The 27,626-nt window shown below is 40.1% G+C and overlaps 1 protein-coding gene across 2 annotated transcripts in view; it reads right to left on the bottom strand.

Moving 5' to 3' along the window:
• The window catches only part of LOC142366479 (leucine-rich repeat and fibronectin type-III domain-containing protein 2), a 167,487-nt gene that overhangs the window by 95,310 nt on the left and 44,551 nt on the right, over nucleotides 1-27,626 (bottom strand). For both annotated transcript variants that reach the window (XM_075448375.1, XM_075448374.1), the window contains exon 2: nucleotides 14,901-15,028. The gene's annotated coding sequence lies outside the window, so the exon portion shown is untranslated. The remainder of the gene's footprint in view (nucleotides 1-14,900; nucleotides 15,029-27,626) is intronic.

Below are 27,626 nucleotides of genomic sequence, written 5' to 3' on the forward strand. Positions count from 1 at the left end.
TATTAAAAGACCAGTTTTCCATTTTAGATCTCTGAAAGTAGATCTGTTTTACAGCTGTTGGTAAGATCTCGTGTAAGTTCATCAAACTGTTACGAATGAATTGATTGGTCAATGCCCTGGGACAGAACTTTTCTTCCTCTTATTTACATGAATTCAAAAGTAAACGATACAAAGGAAAACAGTCTTTCATCTTCCATCATGAAGGAATGATTATTAGCTTCATAAAACCAAACATTTGACATTAAGGGTTTGGCGTTTGAGTTATGAACATGGTTTTCATCCAGGAGATCCAGGATTATCTCCCGTTTCATCATATATATGCGTCAGTGGCGGCTGCTGCCATTTAAAACAGGGGAAGCCCATTTTACGCTTGGCTAAAAGCATGTCAACTACATTTGGTGTTGCTAACTGCTTAGCTGCGAGCATAGCCGCCATTGTGACAAAACTACTAGCTAACACGACAAACAAATGCACAACAGGAATATGATTGACAAAACTTCTAAACAATAAGGTTGTGTTTCTTATTTACAGTGTAATATTTACAAAAGTGTATGTGTGTGAGGATGGAAATGGAAACGATGGGAAATGAGTGAAACTCCGACAGCACATTCACAGACAACCAGTCTCTTTCGTATCTGCTTTGGGACTGAAGTTCCAGCGTGCTTCTCCCCGCTTAAAAATTCGGCTGCCACAAGATCTCTCATGATGGATAAACACTAACTCCAATCATCACGACACAGCCCCTCATATTGACACGCCCACGTCTAATCTACCCCCAGAGACGCCGAGCAGCCTCGGAGTTTTAGTCGATTTAGCCAATGATGACCTAGAATTGTAGAAAAAAACTTGACTCTCCCACCCCCTCCTCGAAGCCGGGCAGCCCTCGGCTTGAAAGCCTGGCTGTTAGTGGCGGCTTCATAACATGATTTCCTCAGTGAACGGCGGTGATTTCAGAACAAATCACTTCATTAAGCTACAGGACAACATGTTGTAGTTATGAAAGTAAATGCAGTATTGGGCATATCTTGTGTTTTGTGAATAACTGTTTTATCGTCAATTTAACATTGAAGATGTAGCAATTTCGCCAGAGAATGGGAGAGGCTGCCCGGCTTCCCGTGTTGTCTCTGAATAGCCGCGGCTGATATGCGTTCAACTTGGTTTTGTTTTAAACAGTTTTTTTGAGGCGAGGAATCTGGGTATGACCATGGACGACCAACTGTCGTTCTCTGCGTTCCTGCCGATTCCTCCTCTACAACATCCGGAGGATTCGCCCCTTCCTCACCGACAAGGCAGCACAGGTGCTCATCCAGGCTCTTGTCATCTCCCGCCTGGACTACTGCGACTCGCTCCTTGCTGGTGCCCCGGCTTCTGCCATCAGACTCCCCTTCTCCGTTCTCTACACTGGCTCCCTGTAGCTGCTGCATCCAGTTTAATACTCTGGTGCTGGCCTACAGGGCAGTGGAAGGAGCAGCTCCTTCATACCTCCAGGCTATGGTCAAGCCCTACACCCCCCGCCTGACCACTTCGCTCTGCGGCCACCAGGCGGCTGGCTGCCCCGTCACTCAGCGGTCCCTGCGCACGATCGACACGGTCACGGCTTTTCTCTGTTCTGGCACCCCGATGGTGGAACGATCTCCCAACTGATGTCAGGACAGTTGAGTCGCTCCCCATCTTTCGCCGCAGGCTGAAAACCCATCTCTTCAGGAAACACTACCCTGATCAGCCCTCTTAGGACATCACCTGTTTCGTCCCAGCTTCCTACACACTTATTTGTTTCCTAAATCGTTTTTCTTTTCTAAATTGTCTTTTTCCCATTTGTCCAGGTACCTAACTTATTGCACTTACCCTAGTACTAGTTATGCTCTTAGTTGTTTGGTTTTGGAAGGAAATGCACTTATGATTTCTTGTGACCTGAAGTTCTTTTGCCTACCGATGTGGAACACACTTATTGGAATTCGCTTTGGATAAAAGCGTCTGCAAAATGACCGTAATGTAATGTAATGTAATGAAGCAGTTTACTTTTGCCTTCACTGGCTGCTTGGTTGTGTTTAGTCATTCAAAAGTACTTTGTTGGGGAAGGTAAAAACCCCCAATATGACTTAATGTAAAAAAGACCCTTTCAAAAAAATTATTGCATGATACAAGTCCCCTTTTTCTAGCTTAAGCTCACTGTACACTACACACATTTTCAAGCGATTTCAAAGTTGTAGACAGTTTTCCAATGTCCAAATGAAAACGGGGAGAATCTCATGAGAGTTATGGTGATCTAAGTCGTTTGCTGTCAGGCTGTTTTAAGGCGGTCTTTCTCACATCTTGGGGTTACGACAAAAAAAAATCAAACATGTCTAATATAAGTCTTTAGTTTTCCTTTTAGCACGTTTTGTTGTTAAGTGACGCATTCTGCGTTTTCAACCAATACGCGCGGTGTTGTCGCTTCAAAACAGGAAGCACTGAAAGTTTGCAAAGCCATTTCAGACATACACTCCAGATCTGAATGAAAATGGATTCAAGCTGCAGTTACTATCACAGAGCATTTATTCTCTTTAATCCAAATATATGTTGCTGTGTAATTGTTTGAAGATTTCGTGGAAGATTCATACGCATGTGGCATTGATGTCAACACAAAAACAGTCATGAAAGAGCCTTGTCCCATTTCTACAAGAGTTTTTACATCATGTCCTGCATCCGTCTACCCAGATTCCCAAGATATTTCACGCAGATAATTTCCAAATGTTTTGATTTCAACTGTTCAAAGATTGTCCTGAAAGTCTCCAGTGCCCGTCTGTGAACAGGGCTTTATTGAAGTATGATTTGTAATGGCTGACTTTCACTTGTGATGGATTATTTCTACTTTTGCTGGTGCTTTTCTATGACCATCAGTGTAAACATTGTGGTAATAGATAACTGTAAAAACCCTGGTCCCAAGTGAAAGACCTCAGAATTCAAATCTGTTCCACTGTTTCTGCTAATTAAAATGGAACCACACTTAGTGCTTAGTTTCACTTGTTAACAAACCTAAAGCACAACTGAAGCACACACTATACAATTAACTCATTCAGTCTCAATTTCTGTTTCTCGTTTGCCGATAACGAGGTTAATCATTTAAATATAGTGCGGGGTCTCAGATTGTGGGATGGTAGGAGGGTTTCCTGTTCCTTCAATTCTGCAGTGTTCACAGCCTATTTACTACAGCATGTAAAATGACCATTTATTTTAGTGTTATCAACATGGATCATAATCACAATCTATGGAAAGATAAGGACAAGTTAATCAGCTAATTTCTGCTGGAGTACGACCTGAGCTACAATAGGGCCACGGTAGTTTAACAGTGATGTGAATCAGTGGTAACCTTGGCATGGATTTCAGCTCCTGAGCAGCTGTGGAGATGTTACGATGATAACCCATCTGTCTGTTTTAGCTAGATTAACCCCACTACTAAAAATCTTTATTTCATCATGAAGCAGACACAGCTCTATTAACTTGCTTGACACTTTACAAGGACATTAACAGCATAATTGAAACAGTCGCTACCAAATCCATAAGCAGAAAAACTCCAAAACATTTCACTTTGCATATTCCATGTGGCCAGTTTTAAAATTTCCACAGAAGTTGCAGAAAGCTGTTAAAATGAGAGAATAATTCCGGCAGATGGGGTACCCTACAGCATTCATCTCTTCACAGCAGAGGCTGTAAGAGACATTCATTCCTTCACAACAAAACCACATAACACTACATCCTGGTTGCCAAATCAACCCACATGTTTTTCCCACGACAGCTACTGTGTACAAACTCTTCAAACGCTTTAAACACGTCCATGTTCTGGCAAAAGATGCAACAAAAAGCATCTCATATAATGCAGCAGCGTGCATGTCGTCCACACATTGTGGTCTGCGGAAGATTTGCATAATTGAAGACAAAACCCTATGGAAAATGAAAGCTATCCCCTCCCATAGAGGTGGTGTTATGTTGTGCACTTTCAATACAGCCGAATATTGAACAAAGCGCTTAATCTGCCATGATTCCTTTAGCTTAAATCACATTTAAGACGCTTACGGGATACAAACGCCGTGTTTGAGTTCATGTAACTCGTGTTAAGTGAGTGCTAATGAGTTTGAAAATAATCTGGTGCCCTTCTAGCTTTGGGTCTTGAAGAAATTTCAAAAGCAAGTTTAATGTATGTGTGCATTTTAAGTCGGTTTAAAGTCAGATGTCATGTGAACTGTGTTTCTTTAAGTTGAAACCCATTCAACATTGGAAAGCATCGGGTTATTATTCCATCATTTGTCCCAGTGTTTCTTAGAGTTTACAGTGCTCAGTTCCGATTTTTCACCATGGTTGTTCACATTATAATTTAAATGCGACCGACATCAGACTCCAGTGTGAACAGTCTACGGCCCTGAAGTGACCCGCATGCGCAGAAGAAGAGAAGAATGCTGCCTTTACGGAAGTAAATACGGATGCTACACATGTATATATTCTGAAGTTGCGTCCCTTCTCCTCCGGCGCAGAATTGTGACATCTGTCTCAGTTCAACGATGTAAAAGTTGAATTAAATGCAATATGGCCGTTCAGACGCTTTGAAAATCATCAGATATGTATTCGATGTGAAAGTGGTCTGGGTCTGATTTGAAAACATCAGATTTCTGCAGTTTAGACCGTCATAAAAAGTCAGATTTGGGCCACTTTTGCTTCCATGGTTCTCGGGATCCATAGCTCTGGTTGTTAAGGTTTCTCTGCTCCATCGTGAATTCAGGTGAAGAGATCCCATTCAAATCAGCCAGCTTTGTTTCGATGGCTCTTTTGAGAAACACATCCTGGTTTAACTTCACCTTCATGGCCCTCAAACAGGAAGATTCTGCACATCCAAAATGTTTCTGTGCCACTGAAGGCACCTCCCCCATCTCCAACAAAGCAAGTCAACTATTATTATTCTGGCATAATGAGGCTTCAAATCTAAGTCACTTCCCACACACACAACCTTGCGCTCACCTGACCATGTCTGCACTTCAAGCAGCAGACAGACGTCCAGCTGGAAAGCAACTTTACTGCACAGAGAAGGCTACGTCACAGGAGGTAATGGCAAATATCAAGTTCAATCAACTTTTCCAAACGAGTGTTAATCATTTAAAACGGGTGATGGACAGATGTGGCGCCTACATGTGACAGTGAGGGTGGCTTTTTCTTTCCATTCTTTAAAGAAAATAAACACTCCTCCTGAATCTAGAGACAGATGTTCAATGTAATTAGCACAGGAGTAATTAGCATATAGACGCAGACAGTATTACCAAAGGTATTTCTCATCAAGTGTACCAATATCTTTATCATTAATAATAAAAACTCAGCTCTTATTTTTCTCATAAGAATAACACAACTCACAGTCGGACATGGTGCCATTGAAGTACACGACACAGCAGAAAGTAACAGGGAACGATGCCGATGGTGACATTATTGCATAAAATCCTGAGTCCAGTCTAATTTTCTTTATTTCTCTTTACCGGTCTGTACAAATGCTCCATTGACAGGTAGTTGGGGGCTTCTCGCCTACACAACAACATTTGCATTAGTGTTAACTTGGCGTATTGTGCTCTTTAGCTTTTAATACAGTTCTTATTTTATAAAACATGACATTTTATTGTACACAAAAACTATATTTTTTAAGCTCTAATTTGTTTCCGACTCATCAAGAACAGGCTTTGGTTTGAACTGATAAGATGTGCATGTTACCTAAAAGTAAATGACGCTTTCTAATCTATTAATTTAATACATAGAAAAAGTAACATGGTGTATTTGAGGTTGTTCTACTTTGCTGTTTTCAGCTGATCCGTGTTCTGGAAAACCCAAAGTTCCTGATCAGAGCACTCTTACAGCATAGAAACTAGCTAGCAGTGTTTGTCTGTTTTACATCTCTGGCTATGTGAGTATTGGAAAATTCACATATGAATTCAACTCAATCAGATAAAAGCATCTAAGTCCAAAGAAGTGAATGTCTTCTACATAATAATGTGTATAATGTGAACATAACTAGCCAATGAAAATACAAGATTTTGCAGACTTGAAGCTACGGCAGCACATTTTCCCACTTGTCTTCTCGCGTTATGAGGAATTCACAGGATCTCACCTCTTTCTCTCCCCACCCCTCCCTTGTATCTGACTCTATCACAGTAAAATCCCACACAGCGCAAGACACAGCGTAGTCTAACACAAATGAAACCGTCTCTGGGTAGAGGCATATGGTGAAGCACCAGGAACCGTCATACCACACCTCATTGTCTCTGCTGCAATGACGCAAACATGAGAAACAACACCCCCGGCTTATGGCTTTCTCCTCACATGTGACGCAGGTGAAGAGGACAAGCATCAGTCTGCCCCAGAGGGAGATGAGATAACAGCACAGCACAGGAGTACCGGGCCACTGCTGATGGGTTCTTGAGTAAGACTTTCATATGGTTCTGCTTTCAAATGTTGCATCCCTGAGGCTTGTGCTACTGTTCATCAACCGCGGTGACAGTTTCAGGACGAGTTCATAAACAGCAGCTGCGGGAGGCTGAGCGATTCGAGGATGTCACCATCCAGACATTTGCTGATCAAAACTCAGAGGATGCTAAAAAATGCTTCACAGAGAAATCTCTGTCGCAGTTTCATCAGCCAGTCTTTATATAATCTGCATGACTGTGGGATGCAACAGATTTTGTTTGCCTGTCGGGTTCGGTTTAGTTATTTGAGCTGGATTTGTTTGCGTGGTGTAAAAAGCAGAACATATATTTTACTATATTTCTCGTAGGAAAGCATTCTTAACACACCAACACTAAAAATACACCAGCAGAGGAAACAATGAACAATGAAGTTTTATTAAAAAGCAAGGGGAAAAAAAGATGGGTCAGGTGCCTAACAGTCCTATTTTCTACCTGTCACAGAATCTAGGCCTTTTTGCCCCTTGACAATATGGTCTGTTCAGCAGTGCATCCACACAGTATTTCTCAATATGTATGCTGATTTATGTTCCAGTTGCTGGTAATCAGGTGATGCATGAATCACATCACAATCCTTCCCAATCCGGGAGGTGGTGTGTCCTATATTGGATACGAGGAAGCATTAGAGTTGGAGCTCGCTGGTTGAGACAAGGACTCAACATAACCTCAAGAAAGTAGGTGCTTTTCTTTTCCAATCAGTTTTTTTTTTTTTTTTTTAATGAAGGCCAGTTAAATAAAGTCAAACTCAGTTAAATTAATTAAAATATCACTTCAATTAGAACAGCATTTCTAAAGTTCACATTGAATTTGCAGCACGAGGAGGACGGCAATCTGGTTGAATAGGCTACTGTAACCACGATCTTACCATAACCATGTGACATTCACCTTCTTTTTCACTAAAGAGACTAAATGTTTTGGTAGCTTTTGTCGGACTTTTACATTCAGTGAGGTTCTCTGCAGTTGAAAAGGTTATGGTTAGAGATCAACCTGTCCATTTAACCATGAGAGGGTAAACTATTTCACGATCAAAGTAATGCATGTTTGACGCTGTAGACTGTGTGAGAAAAGTTTGAAGACATTGTGCACCTTCTAACCTTCTCTGTGGGACATAATTATACATGTTACACGGTACAGATAAACGCTGTCTTTGAGTTACTTGAATGGAGATTTTCTCTGGTTACATTTTGCTTATAAAATCAGGATTTTATTAGAACAGAGCGACAGTCTAAAGTAGTATTAATGAGCTGATTTTGAGTCACACTTTCTGACGTATTAAGTAATTTGACAAAAGAATAAGAAAAATAGATAGATAGAGAAGAGCTTTTGTGGAAATTCAGTGTTACAAACATAAATGAATGTTTTACTGTTTTATACAAGAACAGCGCCGAAGACCAGGATTGATTAAAACCCCCAACTGCATTTCGGTATGTTTGTCATATTTTAGGAGCTTTGATTTCATATGATTGTAGTCAGACTAACATGTTTACGTGAATTCTATAAGCCTATAAATATATAATTCTATAAGGTTTTGGTTTGACAAACACAAATATTTATACTAGTGTTCCATATAAACATGCTTAATGAAAACAGTGTGAAAACTATAGTTGTCGTGGTTTCTTATGATGGTATATACAGTTAAAATTGTCACGCTTTGTGCTTTCAAAACTGAGAAGAAAAAGAAAAGCGAATGTGTTCCTAAGCAAAGCTTTTTGTAAAGTACTATAGAGGAGCATTAAAGTGCATCTTAACAATAAACATTATAGACCACTGTGGGATATGCACCAGCCAAGATAAGAAGGTTCCGCTGTGATTGAACCAAGAGATGTTGCAATATGATCTCAAATATTAGATCATGATAGAGCTAATTATTCAGTATCAGGGTCAAAGAGTACACCTGGACATCTGTGGCATTAATATTTCAATATGTCTGCGGTGTAAATATCAAACAGTGGAAAAGGAAAGCAGTCCAACAGCCACTGTGAAGTAAATATAATTTATTTGACTGTAATTCCTCTTAAATGTCAGCCTGTCAAGTCAAAAAGCAGGCTTTACCAATGAATGTGTCTAAGAACATCATGACTTCAGAAGTAGAGAAAGAATCTAATGAAATAGTCTGAGCTCATTTCATTGTAATATAACCAGTTAAAGGAGAGCTACATTTCACTCAGTATGTTGGGGAGTGACATATTGAGATCACATCAATATTCCATTGGCTATTATTAAAATTCATAAGAAGAAGTAAGTGTGTATGTGTGTGTGTTAATTTGGGTGGTTCATTGCATTATTTGGCACATCAATTAGTCTGTAACAATGTAACGGACTGAATATTTTTCTGCTCCAGGAACTACGCCTGTTCCTGGACAAAAAGGAAGAGCATTACACATGATTTCAAGGACAAAATGTAGATACATTTACTCATTTAGTAAGGATGCCTTCACCTGTGTATATAGTACTTCTTTCTTTTCATTTCTAGATATTTTTTTCTAAGCAGCAGGACTTTAATGTAATCTTTTAAAGAGGTCTCAAGCAATAGTTCTCCAGACTTTCGAAAGAAAATTCTTTAGATTTTCTTTGGATATTGGCTGCTTTTTCACTCATTTTCAGTTCAGTCCTTGTGCCTGACCATTTTCAGAGGAATGTGTTTTTTTTGCATGTCAACCCACTTAAAACTGACCTATGAATCATTCAAACATTAAAAAAAACAACTTGAATCAGTTTTAAATTGTATCTTTAGGCACTTTGTCACTAGCAGCCTGTCACAAAGACACGTCATTAGTGCCCATGTCTTTAGTTGGATCCATGAAAAATGGTGATTCTCAAAAAGGTATTAGCTGAAAACTTGGCATATGTCAACATGGTATTCTATGTATCCTTAAAAATTTGAAGAAACTAAAAGAAGACCCGACACAGGACCTGAGAGATGCATCTGAGACCTCTCTACGTCTCAGTAAAACCAATAATATCACCCTCCTGACATTCCAGCTGCCTCCTCATCAGGTAATCAAGCTCTTTCATTTTACCTGCTAGTAATCTCACATTTTTCATGACAATCAAGGGAAAAAAGTTTAAACTCCCTCCTTCTTTGTCTCCATTTTGTTTCTGCTCTGCTTCCTAGACATCTCCTCTTCAACTCATCTGGATTTGGGGTCTCTTTCCAGGCTTTCTTTTGTGCTTTGAAAATGCTAAATCAGTGAGCAAGTTTCAACTCGCATGTAAACAAGTTACCAGCGGAAATCATTGCTGCAGCACAACATCAAAACCAGCATAGAAAAATGTTTTATAATTTCAATTTGAAAAAAATTCTATTTAATTTTTCATCTTTCAAAAGATGAAAAAAAAACATGATATGTCCAGAGCAACATTAATTATTATAAATGTCACAATACTTAATTAACTTGTCACTGTGATATTCTTGCAAATACACAACCTCGCTTATATATACACTATATTTTGTTCCTTTAAAAGCTTATTATTTCCCCTCCAGCTGTGTGATAATCACTTTTAGGAAGGATTCTTTGGGCAGATGTTATGTCTTTGCTATCAAGAGGTACAAGTAGCAAAGGAAACTGGGAGTAATGAGGCTGGAGACAATTATTGTATTTTTCAATACTGTGAACGGAGTAAGCCAGTTTCTTTTTTTATAACCTGATTTCCGAAAGGACTGTTGGGTATTAAGCTAGCAGGTCAGGATATTTTTCAAGCAGCTCAGCTACGTGATCTGCTCAATGTCAGGCTTCCTCCCAAAAATACAAATATGCATTAAGTTCTACGTGTGACGTGTTGTATTACCAAGTTTAAAGATAGATTTTGTGTTCACTGTAGACATTTCAAGCTAAGTTAAACGATTTTCTAAGAATGAATGATTAGTTCAGTTTAAAGTATTAAAGGCAGCAGACTTAAACATTTTTAAATAAAAGTTTGGAACATTTAATATTAAAAGTTAAAAATACCATTTCAATAAATATTTCAGATTTTCTTTAAATTTACATAAAACTTTTTTTATGAGCCGAGTGCAATGTCAGCCACCTGCTGTGAATATAATCAGCCCATGAAATGCCCATTATCAGTTTCCAGTGCCATAATTATATGTCAGATTTGCTGAACTGCTTGAATTAGAAAGCCAAAATGTGATTACTGATTGAAAGAAATTGACCCGGATTATGTAGGTGACCTCCAGCAGCCATCTGAATAATTGCATGTAAACATCTTTGCCGGTGTCATCTGAAGGGTCACTTTTAGCTCCTGATATTTCCCTAACCAAGAACTTTAACCTGAATGAGTAGCAACTGAAAATGCAAAACAATAGTCATAAACCAGACTCAGACCATTGTCTCCTAAAAGTTCAGCAGCTGACTCAGCCAAAAGTGCCTCCATATCCTGATGCGTTCTTTCTCACTGTACTGATACAGGATAATAGCATACTGACCCATATAGGTGGAGAAGCGAACCTGCTGATAACTGTCTGTTAATGGGCTGATAGTGTTTGACGGTGGTGTCTAAACTGCACTCTCATTAATCAAGCGAAAAAATTTCAAGTCATTACTGAAGCTCAGAAGAAGCCTGAACCTATAAAATGGAAATTTTGAGTAGATTTAACTTATTGATGAATAATCTCATTAGAAAATGTTTCTTGATTCCACTAAAAGTCTGTAAGAGCTCGAATTTCGATCTCACTGACAATCATTACAGACGAGAGGCTTCGTTTAGCTCTGACACTACAGGCTACCACTTTACACACCACAAAGCCCATTATTTTTAATTATCCCCACTTTATTTTTTCCATTAGCTGGTTTAACAGTATCATCATTAGACAAGAGGCCACGCTTAACGTTAATTTCTGAGGGTAAAACCAGAGAACCCCACAGCAAACTGTAGCCATGCTGCATACACCCATTTTCCCTTATGATTAACAAAGTCATACTCTGACTGATTAAGTCACTGTGAGGACTTCAGTCAATGAGCAAGGATCAGTTCAGAATAAAAATGTATCACTTCTTGAACTGTTCGGGAGGATGGAAAAGCTCTATAACACCTAATCAAATCCTTTGTGAGTCTGAAATAAATTGGAATGAACGCTACGAATCCCCGACAATGACATGCAATTTATGTGTTTTCAGCTGACCCCGCTTATCCTTCACTGTACCCTGGGATTTTCAACCTATAAAACAGGTGTTATTACCCTCAATCAGAAATTTTCCATTTCGTAGAATATTCTACAAGGTGTGTGCAGCATGCATCGGTCCTGAGGGGAATGTCAGGGCCCTAACCTCATCACCAGTTATTATCGTCGCAGTAAGAGCTCTCCACATTTACCAGAAAGCAAAGCAGAAGTGAGAAAAATGAGTGGGGAGCCACAAGATAAAACTTAGAGGAATAGCAGGAGGACAGCAAGAAGGAAGAAGTAACATTAAAGAAAGAACTTGGCAAGGAAAGATGTGGGTGAGAAAAGGAATGAGGATGAATAAAGACTAAGGGAAGACTGGAGATGCTGTCATGAAAAAGGTTTAAGGTGTCAGCACATAATAATAAAAAAAAGCACCGGTCTTTGGATTTGTTAGATATGACTTAAATGAACAACACATGACTCATTACACTTTGTCATTATTTAACAAAAACTAAACAGAAGCAATTTGTGTAGAATAACACCCCACGATTCAATAGTTTGTAGAACGACATTTAGCAGCAATAAGTTGAAGTAATGGTTTTCTGTATGACATCATCCGTCTCCAACATGGTCGTGGAGGAATCTTGGCCCACTTTTCTTTACAAAGTTGCAGGTTTGCAGCATTGGTTTCTGCACAGCTCTCTGAAGGTCCCACCACAGCATCTCAGTCAGGCTGAGGTCTGGACTCTGACTGGACCATTGCAACACCTTGATTCTTCTCTTTTTCACACATTCTGCTGTAGATCTGCTGCTGTGTTTGGGATCATTGTCCTGTTGATGAGCCAGTTTCAGCCCAGCTTTAGCTGTCGGACAGACGGCCTCACATCTGACTCTAGAACACTTTGGTATCCAGAGGAGTTCATGGTGGACTCAATGACTGCAAGGTGCCCAGGTCCTGTGGCTGCAGAACCAGCCCTTATCATCAGCCCTCCACCACCGTGCTTGACAGCTGGTGTGAGGTGTTTGTGCTGATATGCTGTGTTTGGTTTTCTCCTAACGTGCTGCTGTGCATTATGAGCAAACATCTCCACTTTGGTCTGGTCTGTCCAAAGGACATTGTTCCAGAAGTCTTGTGGTTTGTTTAGATGCAGCTTTGCAAACCTAAGCTGTGCTGCCATGTTCTTTTTAGAGAGAAGAGGCTTTCTCATGTCTTTTTCTAATTGTACTCTCATGAACTTTAACATTTAACATGCTAACCTGTAGAGTCTGAGATGTAGGAAGATTGACAGCTGTCCTGAATGTATTCCACTTGTGAATAATCTTTCTCTCTGTAGAATGATGGACTCCACATAGTTTGGAAATGGCCTTATAACCCTTCCCAGACTGATGGGCAGCAACAATTGCTTCTCTAAGATCATTGCTGATGTCTTTCCTCCTTGGCATTGTGTTAACACACAGCTGAATGCTGCAGACCAGCAAACTGACAAAACTTCTGCTTTTTGTTCACACTTACTGATGATCAAGTGATCAAGTGATCGAGTGGATTTGATTAGCAGCATTTAGCTGCTACTTATGCTCTTAATTCATGGTGGTTTCTTCATTTTGGTTTAGTGTTTTGTAAAATGATGACACAGTCTAATATTTCATATATTGTTGTCCAACTCAATTTTAAGACCCGGCAACCACCAGATTATTTTTCATTGTGTCCTGACATGTAGAAACCTTTGAAGTGAAAAACGATGTACTTATTTCTCACATGACTGCAGTTCAGGGGCACAGTTCATTCCACCGATGTGACAGATTCTCGTAGCATGTTGGATCACATGTTACCACCACTGGCTTAGTTTAGGGGAAAAAAAGCAGCTGTCTAACTCCCCTTAAAAATTAATCAGGAGAGTAAAAACCAGGGAAGTTTTTAATCCTTCAAAGCAACTATGCCCTGTGTGATGAACCTACAGCACTGTCACAACACTGAGCATGTGCCTGGTGCTCTAGGACATATGTAGGTCAAGCATGCAGTAAACATGGTTATTTCATGACTGAAACTTTAAAAGCTTTCCGAAACAGGTCAACATCCACACGAAACAGCCAGACATCCAGGCTATCACCTTCTTCCCCAAGCTCTGGCTAAATAACATATAATACTGCATCACGCTCGCTGCAGTACCTTAGACTGGCAGCACCTAATGGAAGTGTCTCCCTCTACTAATGCAATTAACCCAGTTTCTCTGTGAGGCAGAGATCTATAGGGAAGCAATTAAAATCTAAATTCCTCTTAGTGTGTAGACTTCACAGGGTAAAAATCCTTGGACAATATATCGTTTGTTTGGAAGAGTTGATAAGTGATTTTCTTAAGGAGATAAGAGATGTTACTGAGGGATACAGGGTAGAAAGAAGGACAACAACAACAAGCAAAAGGAAGAGTGGAGTGAACTTAACAGTGAAGGGACAAAGTACAGAAGAAGGGAGAAAGGTGTGATAAAGCACAGAAAAGCACAGAAGACAGGAAGGACGGGCTTAAAGGATGATTGGATTAAGTAATATGAGGGAGGAATACAAAAGGAAAAAATAAGAGTAAGCAAAGATGCCACATGAGATTGGGAAAAAAAAAGAAAAGAAGGCCAAAAGATACTAAAAGGATAAAAGAAAGATGAGAGAAGAGCAGTGAAGAGGAAGACGTGAAATTAGAATTATAACATGAGTAAGAAAAACAGGAAAAATAAAAGAAAGGTGGAAGACAACATGGTGCAAGGATCAGGAGAAAGCAAAGGAAGTAAAAAAGTACAGAAGAGAGGAAGAGAAAGAGTAAGGTGGTAAAGGGGTTATGGCAAGGATGGACAGATCAACAGAAGGACAAGAAAATGAAGGTCAGAAGGAGGAAAGAAAAAAAACAGGATGGAGGAAGGAACCATATAAAGAACCAATCGATGATGGAATTCATAGAGGAATGAAAGAAGAACAGATTGGAGGAAATGAAAGAGAAGGTGAGGCAGGGAGAGGGGGATGAAGAAGAAAAGAAAGGGAGGAATGTAATAAGCTGAGGAAAAAAGAATGAAGGAAGGATGGGAAGGAGAGAAGGAACAAATGAAGGGCAGAAGAAGAAAAGAGAACACCATTTGGAAAGTGTCCGTTAAATTATTACGTTTAACATTTCTTATCAGTCTATTAGTCTCATGTTTATTCCCCAGTATTTATTCATATATATGATGGAGAGCATTCTTCATCTTCTCACTTCTTTTCTCCAGGCTGTTTGTATTAAGAAGACTCTCCCTCTGTTTATTTACACAAAGCCAGAATGTGTGTGTGAGAGTGAAGCGTGCATTGACCTTGAATTCCTCCTGCGGGCAACAAACAATCCCAAGTCTTCCTCCTCCTCCCACGGACGAACGTTGCACCGTCTGTGTGTGTGCGTGCTGAGGAGGGAGTCTTCCACCTCATCCGTTCACTCTTTCACCTGAAAGAGAGACACGGAGCAGGAGGGAATGAGAAATGACACTGGTCTCAGACATCTGTGTGGCTTCTTCTATTTTAAACAAAAGAAAAGTGGACCTGTCCAAAGCCTGACTGTTTGCAGCTCAGTGTTGTCTCTCCACGTAGCATCAAAGTGATGTGTATCTGCATTTAGATGTGTGTGCTATTTTGTTTACATATATGTATATTTTAATGTATTTTCTCAAGTGGCAGAGAGTTAAACTCAACACATTTACTGCCTTTATACACAGTCGTACAAAGATTGACCAATACGAATCGGAACACGATTTTAAGTAAAAGATGTTGTAAAAATCTATATGCAGGAACCTAGTTTTGATAGCCTGGCTGACGCGTCCACAATCTCGATGAGATGGTGGTCTGGGAACTAGGTGTGCATTTTCTCGTATTTGAGGCGTGGTTTACGAATGCCTAGAACCGTTTATTGGGCGCTACGAATGTCTATCAAATGGCGTTGGGTTCTTCCCATGCTGCTTTGCGCGCGATTCATAGCCAATTGTATCACTTATACCAGATGACGACTGAAATTCGACGAAGAAGAAGAAGAAAAAAAAGTAAACTTGCGTTCTAAGCTACTTAAAACACTTTCTAAGGCTGCATCGAACGGTAACGTTGTGTCCGCTGCCATGTTGGATTAAGACTCTACAAGCTTCGGTGTCAGGCATAGACGTCGTCATCGTCTTGCTGCCCCCCCCCGTTCTGTGATTGTTTCCCAAACTCAGGCAAATATGAGGGCGGTGGTTTCCAGGCTGACTTTGCAGTGAGAATGAAATTGCACGCAAAGCAGCATGGAAATTCCCAGGCTATAGTTTTGATTAAATTCACCATGAAACAATCAATGGCCTGATTCTGCATTTAAAATCTGGTTCATAGAGATTTTTCTGTTGATCCTACAGATAATGAAAGTGAGATTTAGTGGAGTGCCAATAAACTTTAGCCTGGGCGAAAGCCGACTGTTGACTCCGTCAAACAGTCTGGAAAAACCCAAGAGGAATCCGTCCCCATGGAGGGTGGGACCTTACTCAGCAACTTAAATTCATTGGAGTTCCCTTAACCAATCAGTAATGTTTAGAAATGACGTAGGTTATGCGCCGAAGGAGAGCTACGACATCCTTGCCACTAACAAAATTGACGAGGCATTCCTCTTGCTCTTGTTCTAAATGTGTAATGCTCTCCAGAGTTGAGACAACTTCATGGGTAGCTTCTAGCGTCTCTTCTTCCGTCATCATGTTTATTTCCGCTGCAGTTGAACTACAATTACATGGACTACAATGGACTCCGCGGGTGAGTTCTGCGTCACCACTCTCAACTGTTTGCTGATTGGCGAAACACTGAGCGAACCGAGGTACGGTGGTTGGGCCAGACTATGTGCGGAGCCAAAATCTTTGGGCGGAAGTACGTAGGATGGCGTCGCCAGGCTAAATAAACTTAGTCTGCACACCAATTCAAGTAATTTCGTTGAGATACGAAGGAAGCAAATTTGGATTGGACCAACAACTCAGCCTTTATTACGACATCTGTTACCCCACATATTGCTCAAGATGCACCAGCTTAAAGTGTGGTTGATAATGATGTGAAACTGTACATTTATTAAAGCTGAGGCAAAAGATACCATGAGATCACACGTATTTTTGACTGTGGTTTTAAGTACAAAAACTACTGGGATTCGCTGGTGTTTTATTAACATATTTATTCAAAGGCAGCAAACAAATCTGTGGAAGTGGTTTGTTTTCATTTGAAATTCACAATAAATATCTACATTTAACAAATGTTCTCTTTATCAGACTGCATTGAAATTAATCAAATTACCTTACATGAAAATGTATAGTCTGAATTGTTTTCCTTTTTTTTCCCCAGTATCAAGACACACATCCAAATGACTTATAAGAAAGAGATATGCAAACCTACAATCATATGAAACATGGCTAATGATTCTGGCTTAATAAAGATGAGTAAATAAAACTAATCTTTATTTTGTTTTGGATACGTATTTGCAAAAATGCCAAGTGATTGCATTAATTCAGAAAATTCTCATTGTTGTTTCTTATTTAAGTTCAAAAATCATTGTAAAACTCCTAAAAATCTTTTGGCTTCTGCACTACATTATGTATTGCAACTGAATCAGTATATTAGTTAGGTGTTTTTGTACTTCTTACAGGGGGAAATCAAAGAAACTACAATAAGACGCTGAATTTCTTAATAAGTGACTATGTTAACCTTAACTTTGCAACTTTTTAGCAATTTTTTTTAATCAGTTGACTTAAAAACTAGGTGAATTACAAGCATTGATTGTTATTTTATTGATTTATTATTTACATCAAAGTAAAGTTATAGTCTACATCTAACATGTGGTAAGGATGTTAGATTAAGATCAGATTAAGATCAGATTTTATTGTCATGTATACATGCATACACATGAAATTTGTCCTCCGCTTTTAACCCATCCAGGTTGGCACCTGTTGACACACACATGCACAGGGTCACACACACTCAGAGACAGATGCCAACCTGGAGCGGTGGGCAGCCATGAAGCGCCCGGGAAGCATGGGGGGTACGGTGCCTTGCTCAAGGGCACCTCGGCCATGACAAGGAGGTGGACTGACACCCCTCCAGCTATCAGTTCCACCAATCTTTTTTGAGTGGCGAGAGTGGGAATTGAACCGCCAACCTTCCAGTTGTTGGACAACCGACTCTAGCCACGGCCGCCCATGTTGGAACTATCATTTTTAGTTTAACAGTTGTGTACAGCTCCAAGTCAAGTGTTTGGAAATGCAAAATAACCATCCTTTGTGACAATTTCACCAAAATTTACCATGTTTACGTGTGGAGTTATTCTTAAGTCTGGTAGGACATCTCCTGATTCGTGTCTCTGGATCCGAATCGGAAGATTCGTAGATTTAGTGGCTACTTCACGTTTTGCTTTAAGACGGTGTTATATTTACTAAGTTGTTAATGTTATCTGATAATGTCATTGTTTGTACCTAACTGTTAATGTTGCCACTGCCAATTTTGTCTCATTAATCACTAATGTCTGATTACTCTTTATTATTTACAAATTAAATTTGTCTTCAGAAGAGGTCCTATCCAAAATCTCCTGTGTCTATTGCATCATATTTACTTTGAAATCTCTCTTCATGGTGGCAGCGGAGTGTAACTATGTTTGCTGGGCTGAATGGGAGGCATGGGAGTAAAATCCAAAATGTAATGTAATCTACCTGTGGCTTGTTTGAATTTCTGTAATGGGATGAAATGGAGTGTGTTGGTGGAAATTGGTGGCAGGGGAGTAAGCTGCCTTCAATCTGTTTCCCTCCGCTTTCTTTCTTTTTATCTGAGGCAGGCGTGATGCATCTCAGTGGTGGTTAGTTTATCAATATTTTTGCTTCTGCGTATGAGCACTAATTTTTCGCTTGGGTTTGGGAAGATATGGCTGTCTTGGACTTTGTGAAGTTTGAGCCATTGGAAATATAGATGGCCTTGTGCGACTCAAAGAGGCTAATATCTTTCTCCGACTGTGTCATTTCAGTTTCAAGATACTGACACAGTGTTGATGACAAATGTTAATCAGTGGTATTTTTTTTTCTTCCCCCAGGACTGTTGGTCTAAACTTAGCTGCATATCATGGCAGTTTCTGGGTAGGTATGTCCTTTTAATTAAGTTCAAATTAAGTCATAGTCACGTTCTTGTTGATTTTCTTAATTCAGACAATTTGACTTGAATCCAGAAACTTATTATGAAATAATAAATGAATGATGATGACGCTCCTGTAATCTCCCTACCAAGCCCCGCCCCTTGTTTACTGTTGCTATGCAATACGTTAGCCTTGGAAAGTCAGTTGTTAGCTAATTAGTGGTTTCTTAAGTAACATTTAGGAACATTTAAACATTTAGTCAATTTACAGTAGCTTTTTTTATGGATACAATTTTAGTATTTTTAGATTTTAAAGGTCTCTAACACCATATGGTTATTTTAGTTGAACAAGTTAAAACATGTACCACTTTGAACAATTAACCCACTGTTGCATCCTGCAGTGCTGCCCCCTCATCCAGCTTTGGGTTAGCTTTATAATTGGGGGTGCCCATTTGTGATGCTGAGTTTGCAAATCACTTCAACATGTTTTCCAGGCTGGTTTCCCCACTGTGCATCATTCACCCACCAAGCAGCCTCACCTTGAGCAAACTGCTGTGCCAATGATTGCCTGACACTGCCATCCATATATGCTCTCATGGAAATTCATAATTTATAACACATCCTCATCTCTGCCCCTGGGGAACTAAATGCTTGAATATGATACAGCAGAATTTACAGCAAATTAGTCCTTTAAAGGCAATGTTAAGATCAGATTCATTGTCATGTCATGCATACATACAAAAAATGTCCTCTGCACTCATAGAGACAGGTGCAATACACTGGGGTGGTGGGCAGCCATTCACAGCGCCTGGGGAGCATGGGGGTACGGTACAAGGAGGTGGACTGACACCCCTCCAGCAGTCAGTTTCACCACCTTTTTAAGTGGGAGTCAAGCGGCCAACCTTCCAGTCATTGGACGACCTACTCTAACCACTAAGCCACAGCCGCCTGACCCGGGAATCGAACCCGGGAATCGAACCCGGGTTGCGGCGGTGAAAGCAACGAATCCTGACCACAATTAAAGCTTTGGCAGTATTAGCTTTAAAGAGTCAATACTTACAGATATATAAATCATAGGCTTTTTGCATTTGCAGTCATAGATTATTGTTTCCAAAATCTTACTATGCAGCATATTTTGGGTCTACTTAATGCATCCAAACTATTTTTGTTCAAACGTGGTGTATATAAGGGTCACACGCATCTTATTCAGAGGTGACAAATAAGTGTTGAAGATGCCTCATCGACCTGTTTCAGTGAGCCCACTCTCATCTGGACAAAGCAGGCAGTACTGTGAGAATCTTCAGTTCTTTGATTTCTCCAGTTCGTTTCATGCAATACAGCCTGCACTGCCATGTAAGAAGCTGCAGAAAATACCGGTGGATACCTCCACTACCAAATGGACTACAGTTTGTGGTTCAGTTTGTGAAACTGAAGGGTTGTGTAACTGAGAGGGTGGTCAGGAGCACCGCAGGGGACTGTACTCTCACAGTTTCTCTTCAATCTGTACACCTTAGACTTTAATTACAACTCAGTCCTGTCAACTACGGAAAAACTCTGATGACTCTGCAGTTGTTGGGTTTATCAGAGATGCACAATAGGCTGAGTACAGGGAGCTGATCAATCACTTTGTGGCATAGTGTGGGAACAATCAACTCATCTTAAAAACAAACAAAACAAAAGAGATGATTGTGGATTTTAGGAGTAGCCTACCAGGGGTAAGCCAAACGCTGTCTCCATCAAAGGTGAAGAGGTGGAGGTGCTTGGGGGTTTAACTGAACAATAGACGGGACTGGTAATGCAACACTGAGGCCGTCTACAAAAAAGGATATAAGAGACTGTACTTCTTGAGGAAGCTAAAGTCCTCCAATATCTGTACCGAAGTGCTGTTCCCTTCTACAAGTCTGTTGTGGAGAGTGCAATATGCTTTGCAGCCATCTGTTGGGGCAGCAGCATCAGAGCCAGAGATTCAAAGAAGTTGGTGAACATAAAGAATAACACTGACCATCCTCTTCATAATATTATGTTGAAAAAAATTGTGTGATTGGTTCAAAGCTTCTTCAAATTTGCTGAAAAAGACACAAAATGTCCTTCCTGCCAGCAGCAATAAATGTTCATGAACAAAGCTTACAATGATTGATTTAATAAGGAAAAAAATACTGCAATAATATAATTTCCCTTTGGGATAAATAAAGTATTTTCTCACTTCATGATCAAGGGAGAACATCTTTAAACATCCTCCTCCTTTTTCTCATTTTTCTGCTCTGCATCCTAGATGTCATCTATCCAATTTACCTGCATTATAGATCTTAGTCCAAGAATTACTTAGACTTTGGAAATCTCAATTACCTGCTCGTACATGCAAATGACTTTACTGTCGCTATGGTTATGGAGTACTACAGACGTAGAGAAAAGTGCCAGCAGAACAGCATCCAAACCAGTGTAGAAAATGTTTCTAAAATCTGTGTTTCCACAGTAAAAAAGCTCATTAGAAAATGTCAAGAAGATGCAAAGCAACACACAATTTGTCCAGAGCTTCTGCAGCAGGCTGCCACTAGATTCTTGAACCAAAAATACAGAGCTGTAACGGGTAACAGGGAGAACCCAGAAATTCGCCACACACAGCAGTAGCAGTAGAAAACAGTTTTATTTGTACTGAGGGTTGATGACTAGTGGTGGGTAGAGAGTTTCAGGGTTGCAGCCACAACTTGAGGGCAGGAGAAGAGATAATGAGTCCAGAATCCAGAAGCAGGGTCAGAAGCGAGCAATGGTCAAATCACAGGTTGGCAAAGGTCAGGTACTTAACACGAGGGATAGACGGCAACTGGGATAATCGCAGCCAGAACGTTGGATTTCAACTTGGCACACGGCTAATGATAATCTGGCAGGGACACTGAAAAGAGCTTAAGTAACCTAGGAACAGGTGAAAACAGGTAAGCAATCAGGCAACACCCAGGTGGACTGGATAAGGCTGATTAGTGAGTGCAGATATGGTGAAGAGAGGTGAAGCATTACACAGAACTGTACATTCTGTATGTTTGGGAAAGGCGCCATTCTAGAACCATATATGCTAGAACCACATGTTCTGGAATTTACTAGTCTAAAATATATATATTTTTTTGTATGTTAAAGGTTTCAACCTGGTGGTGTAACAATATTTAACAGCACTTACATGGTTAATGTAGGTAAACCACTTAAACACATGTACCTCTTTGAGCAATGAACCCAGTGTTGTCGTCAGTGCTCCCCATCATCCAGCTTTGGGTCAGCTTTATAATTGAGGGTGCACATTTGTCATGCTGAGTTTGCAAATTACTTCAGCATGTTTTTCAGGATGGTGCCTGCAGCGTGCATCATTCACCCACCTAGTAGCCTCATCTTGAGCCAAGTGCTGTGCCAATGATTGCATGACACTGCCATCCATATATGTTCTCTTGGGAATACATAATTTATGGAGACCTAAATGCTATTATGCTAACGTCAGAGCTGACTGGCCAGCTGCTGTCTTGGTTCTATCTCTTACGTCTTGTGCTCACCTTTTGATACTATAATGCATCACTGTCCTGCAGAGCAGATATTTAGTTTGTCACATTTGTCCCTTCAAAAGGTAGTTGGTTTTGGCGGATAACATCAGCTTAATTTTGGATCCACCACATGCTTCCATGCAGTATGCCTACTCTTTTTGTTGGACGGCGGTGTATGTAAGAGTCACCTGCATCTATTCAGAGGCAATACTTACTTTAACTGCTCAACTTAGTGTACCTTTACTATTATTATTATTACTACTGTTATCAAAGTTGCTGCACGGTGGTGTGGTGGTTAGCACTGTCGCCTCACAGCAAGAAGGTTCCAGGTTCAACACCCAGCTGGGGCCTTTCTGTGTGGAGTTTGCATGTTCTCCCCGTGTATGCGTGGGTTCTCTCCGGGTACTCCGGCTTCCTCCCACTGTCCAAAAAATCATGCATGTTAGGTTGATTGGCATCTCTAAATTGTCCTTAGGAGTGAGTGTGAGCGTGCATGGTTGTTTGTCTCGTTTGTCTCTATGTGGCCCTGCGATGGACTGGCGGCCTGTCCAGGGTGTACCCCGCCTCTCCCCCATTGACTGCTGGGATAGGCTCCAGCCCGCCCGCGACTCGATCGACGGATTCAGCGGTATAGATAATGGACGGTTATCAAAGTTATGATTAGCTTAGCTGAGCTATATCTGCAACACCCTGAAACTACATATTACCTAAAATCTTGCTTTGCTGATAAACTAGCTTCAGTGTTAAACCTACAAATTGAGAGAGGGACCATTTTCAGGCTGTTTTCAACATAAAATATGTAGTTTCACCTAGAGTCTTGCATTTTCATTATTAAAACCTACCATTAACTTGAGTTTGTAATGTATAACTTGGAGTTAACTTGAATCTTTCATCAATTATTAACCTGTGAACTTACAGATGGCACCAACATTTTTTTATTTACTGTCCCTTCTTTCTCTCAATCTAGCAATGAACAAAAGTGTTTTGCATGATTCTCCGGCATATCACCAAGTTGTACAGTCGAGCTTTGGTGAATTCTGCAAAAGAACAGCGATTTGGTTTGAGCTGCCTGAGAAATCAAATTGATTATTCGAATCGAGTGTGTTGACACACGTTAAAGAACTTACCCTCGTCCTTTTCCTGACCTGCTAAGTTATGACCCAGTCGCTTTCACTTTCCCCATCACAACAAAAACCATTTACATCATAAGACAATAAGAAATGTGTAAAGATTACACGATGGCCTCTTGTTAAGTGAACTGCAATATGACTGAAAATGGTTTTCACACTTTCCTCCAAAACCCTGCCTGAACTTTTGGATCCAACCAACACCCAGTGACTCAACATCTTAGAGTGTTTTTGATTTTTATATGCAATGGGGACTTACAATGCGTGTGACCTCCTAGATTTCTGCTGGGAACCTGCGGTGGCAAATAAACACATCAGCTAACTCACTCATGTTGCCTGTCCCTCCACTGCCTTACCGAATTGCTAAACATGCGTCTTCTAAAGTTTAAAGGTGTACAAATTTGGGAACTATATAAATATTCTTAAAAACTGCAAAAAGTAAACAGAAAAGTTTAAAGGATGATTTGTATTTCTAACAACCTGCTGTGCAATTGTTGTTCTATGGATGTTACATCTGTTGAAAAATCTTTCTCAGTTATTACCAGTTTTGCAATCTCTGGTTGGACCACATCTGTGCAGAAATTAACCACATATAACATCCACATATACAACTTGATGGAAATGGATTTATCTCAGATTATTGAATGTTTATTTGGTCATTTTGGTTATTTCTTTCTGAAACTGTTTCCAGGTGCTTGTTCATACTGAATTGTTTAACTTCTGTCTATGTAAAAGCCCCTGATATAACTTTTTGTTGTAAACTGGCACTATAAAATAAACAGAATAAATTCTGCAGCAGAATTCTTGTTTTTTGATTGATTCCACAAGCAGCAGAGTATTTTCTGACCACAGACTGTTTTCAGTGTTCAGCTAAAATATGTGAGCTTCCATCTTGCAAGTCAGCGAACAAGGGGGTCCATCTGATCTTATCTCAAATCATATCCGGTTTATAGCCCCATTCCCAATTCCTCCCTTGGCAATCCGTTTTGCAAGTTTTCCCATCAGGGACCATGTTGGAAATAAGTGTTTACGCTTTTACATGTAATCCCTTGGATACCCATTGTCTTCCTATATCCATAAATAAACTAAACCAAACCAAAACCCTATTTTCTAAGATATCAAGTAGTAGTGGTCAAAAAGCTGATCAATATGGGTGTTTGGGGCCATTTGGATGGTACCTTCCCCAAAGGGAAAGGGAAAGGGTGTGTTTCCAGACAATTGTCTGTTCCGACTTTGTATGAACTGTATTGTGATGTTTTTGGGTGGTTATTTGCAAACATATTGGTCATTACCTCCTACTTATCTCTTGAATAAATGCAGTTGGACCCTAAACTTGCATTCTATCAAATGGCCAGTAGTAGTCGTGACTCCGGTGATTGCAAAAATAAGTCAGAAATATATGGAATATCATGTTCTTTTAATCAGCTCTTGTCTAATTTAAAGTAAAATATAGAATAGGGGGTTAATCACTCAGCTGGGACTACTTTGTGATTGGCAGGTTGATACACTCAGTGGGGTTACATGGCACTGAAAGGATCAGATAATTGGCTATTACAATAAGATTGAGTTATTAAGTGCATATAGACACCTTAATCTGATAAGAAATTGGATCAAATCAAGTTACTCGCGATCGGATTAAGACCCCCAGATAACTCGGTTGAAAGTCAAATTAAACGTGCCTGTTGACGGTGAAGCATGTGGTTAATTCGACTTTGAGTTCTGCGCATGCTTGAGATTTCGAGTTCTCGGGAACCGGAAGTCAGAAGAGACGATATTACTATTGTCGCCGTCGGAAAGAAACAAACACCGCGATGGAGAATGCGCCATTGTGCATCGCGTTTGTGCAACAAGCAGCTCATCACAAACTAAATATAGAGGGACGTAGCTTCATCTTGCTCTTCATTCGTCATTTTCTCGAATGCCTGAGTTTGGTGTTGAAGGAGTCAACCGGAAGTGGCTCTATTAGCAATAGTTGAAATGGGTTACAGCGCCACCTATCGTATCGGAGTATGACATGCTTTGTGCCTATGATCCGGTTCATTCACCACCATATATCCAAGGATAATTACCCTTGCTCAACGCATTCTTATTGTAATTTAGCCAATTATCTGATCCTTTCAGATAATTGTACCTGTCATCCATCGGGGTTGGTACATCCCTCATTTTTATACAGTCCATGGTTCATCTAGTTTATATAGTGAAGTTTTTTGGCACACTGTTCAAAGGACGTGTCTAACAGTACCTACATTTACCACGTAGGTAGGCATGTTGGAGTATTGATCAGTTGTTTACATTGCAAACAAATACTCAGCACTCTGGCCAGCTAGGCTTAGTCAGTGAGCAGATTTATCTTGACGTTAAGCTCATTAGGACACCTGCCAGCTCCCTTTCTTGCCTGACAAACATTACCACATGGGAAGCATTTAGAGTTATAACAGTTTGGTTCATTTTGAACAGTGGGAGCTCCAGGTGAAACATTTCTGTATTGGTCAGGGAGCTGTTGCAGCTGTTCACTTTTAGAAAAGACAATCAAATGATGTATTATTAAATGCAGAGTAATAAAGAAGCTCGTTGTCATATTGGGTTTCGAAAAGACACTTTCATGCATTTAATTATTTCATTTTCCCCACAGAATCTAATACAGTCTAACAGACCACACTGTGACTGTGACATACTGACGCAAAAGCCCTCAGGTGTAAAGAAGCTCATCGCAGCTTCGCTCTGCATTCTCACACAATCCACTGACGTCAAACTGCATCTGTGAGGGGACTGAGGAAAGGCTGCTAGAACGAGCTACAGCAAAGACACTGCGACTGGACACAAGATGAAACATTTAAGAATGCTTCAATCTCCTTGAATACTTCAGAATGAAATACAGAGAGACTGCTCATGTCTCTCTGGTTACTCAGCATGAATGCTTTATATCTGGCCTGTCTAAACACACTCCCACCTCCTGCGCTTCTGACTGAAACAGATACACCAGCTTATGGTTTACCGCATTTCTAAACTTTTATGATCAAAGGTATGTGTTCCAAACTGCTGCCATGGGGAGATTTTAATACTTGTCTGCACAGCCAGCCGTACACATTGACGATGACTCATGGAGGGTTTAATGTGATTTTCATGTTCTGCTCGTCAGCACTACCTAACGAAAAGCCTGTGGACTCATTTAGATCACACATCATACAAATCTGTGGAAGGCACGTACGACCCAGGGCACATCTCAGCTCTGCAAGCATTTGCACAAGTCTAAGCTGAAAGGGTTTTTGTCAGGTCATGTTGCAAGTGCCAAGCTAAAAGCCAGAGAGAGTTCAATTTACAGTTCATGGTTTATGGGCCAATAGCCAAGCTGAGGGTGTTAAGAAGCCCTTTTTGGTCACACTTACCACAATCAACAACCCAGTTTCTGTGCATCCATTTGTGACTCTACAACATGAGTCTTAAGTATAACCATGGTATGATGGTTAAACACTACCCAGCCAGCATGTTTACCGTCTGTTGTCTGATCAGCTCTGCACCAAAGTGACACAGGGGTGACACAAAACAAGGAGCCATGAGGAACTCCTAACCCCTCTGTGCAGCCCCAGCATCACAACACACAGCTAAATCACGCACAGAGGAAAAACTGCAGGAGAGTAATGAGGAGGAAACAAGAGAAAACTCTTGTTTCCATTTTATTAAGAGCTGACGTTAAAAAAAAAAAAAAGGCAGCTTTGCTGACAAACAAATTTACAACCGACCCAAGGCACACCTTACAGGCTTAATCATTAGCATTTGTTTGACAACTGCTGAAGACCAATCCTTTAATTTTATTCTTAATTATCATCCACAGCAGTGATTAGAAGATATGTGACACTACTTTGGGTTCAACATTCAGCCACTACAATTAGCACACTGTATACCATATAATCAGAAAATATACCACTGTGTGATAATGAGGCTCTACAACTGAATATATGCTGTTGAAGTTCATTTGAGAAAAAGTGACAACTCTCACAAGCTTGATACCATTAATCAAAATAAAGAATTAACACAGAAGCTACAATCAGTTTTATTTTATTTTCACTTGCCGAATGGTAAGAAAAAGCGATCCTTCTTCTTTAATCTGTTCCATTTGTGATACACTGCCAGTTTAAGGAAATATTTTGAATATATTTCAGAAATGAAAGATAAAATAACTCTGTGTTAATATACCCTAATTACACCTTTCAAAAGCGGTTTACTGTTCAAATAGAATCTTTGGTGGTAGGACTTTGGCTGTATTTACAACTTTTTCTGATGTTAATTT

This window comes from Odontesthes bonariensis, chromosome 17, assembly GCF_027942865.1.
Source record: "Odontesthes bonariensis isolate fOdoBon6 chromosome 17, fOdoBon6.hap1, whole genome shotgun sequence".
Taxonomy (NCBI): Eukaryota; Metazoa; Chordata; class Actinopteri; order Atheriniformes; family Atherinopsidae; genus Odontesthes; species Odontesthes bonariensis.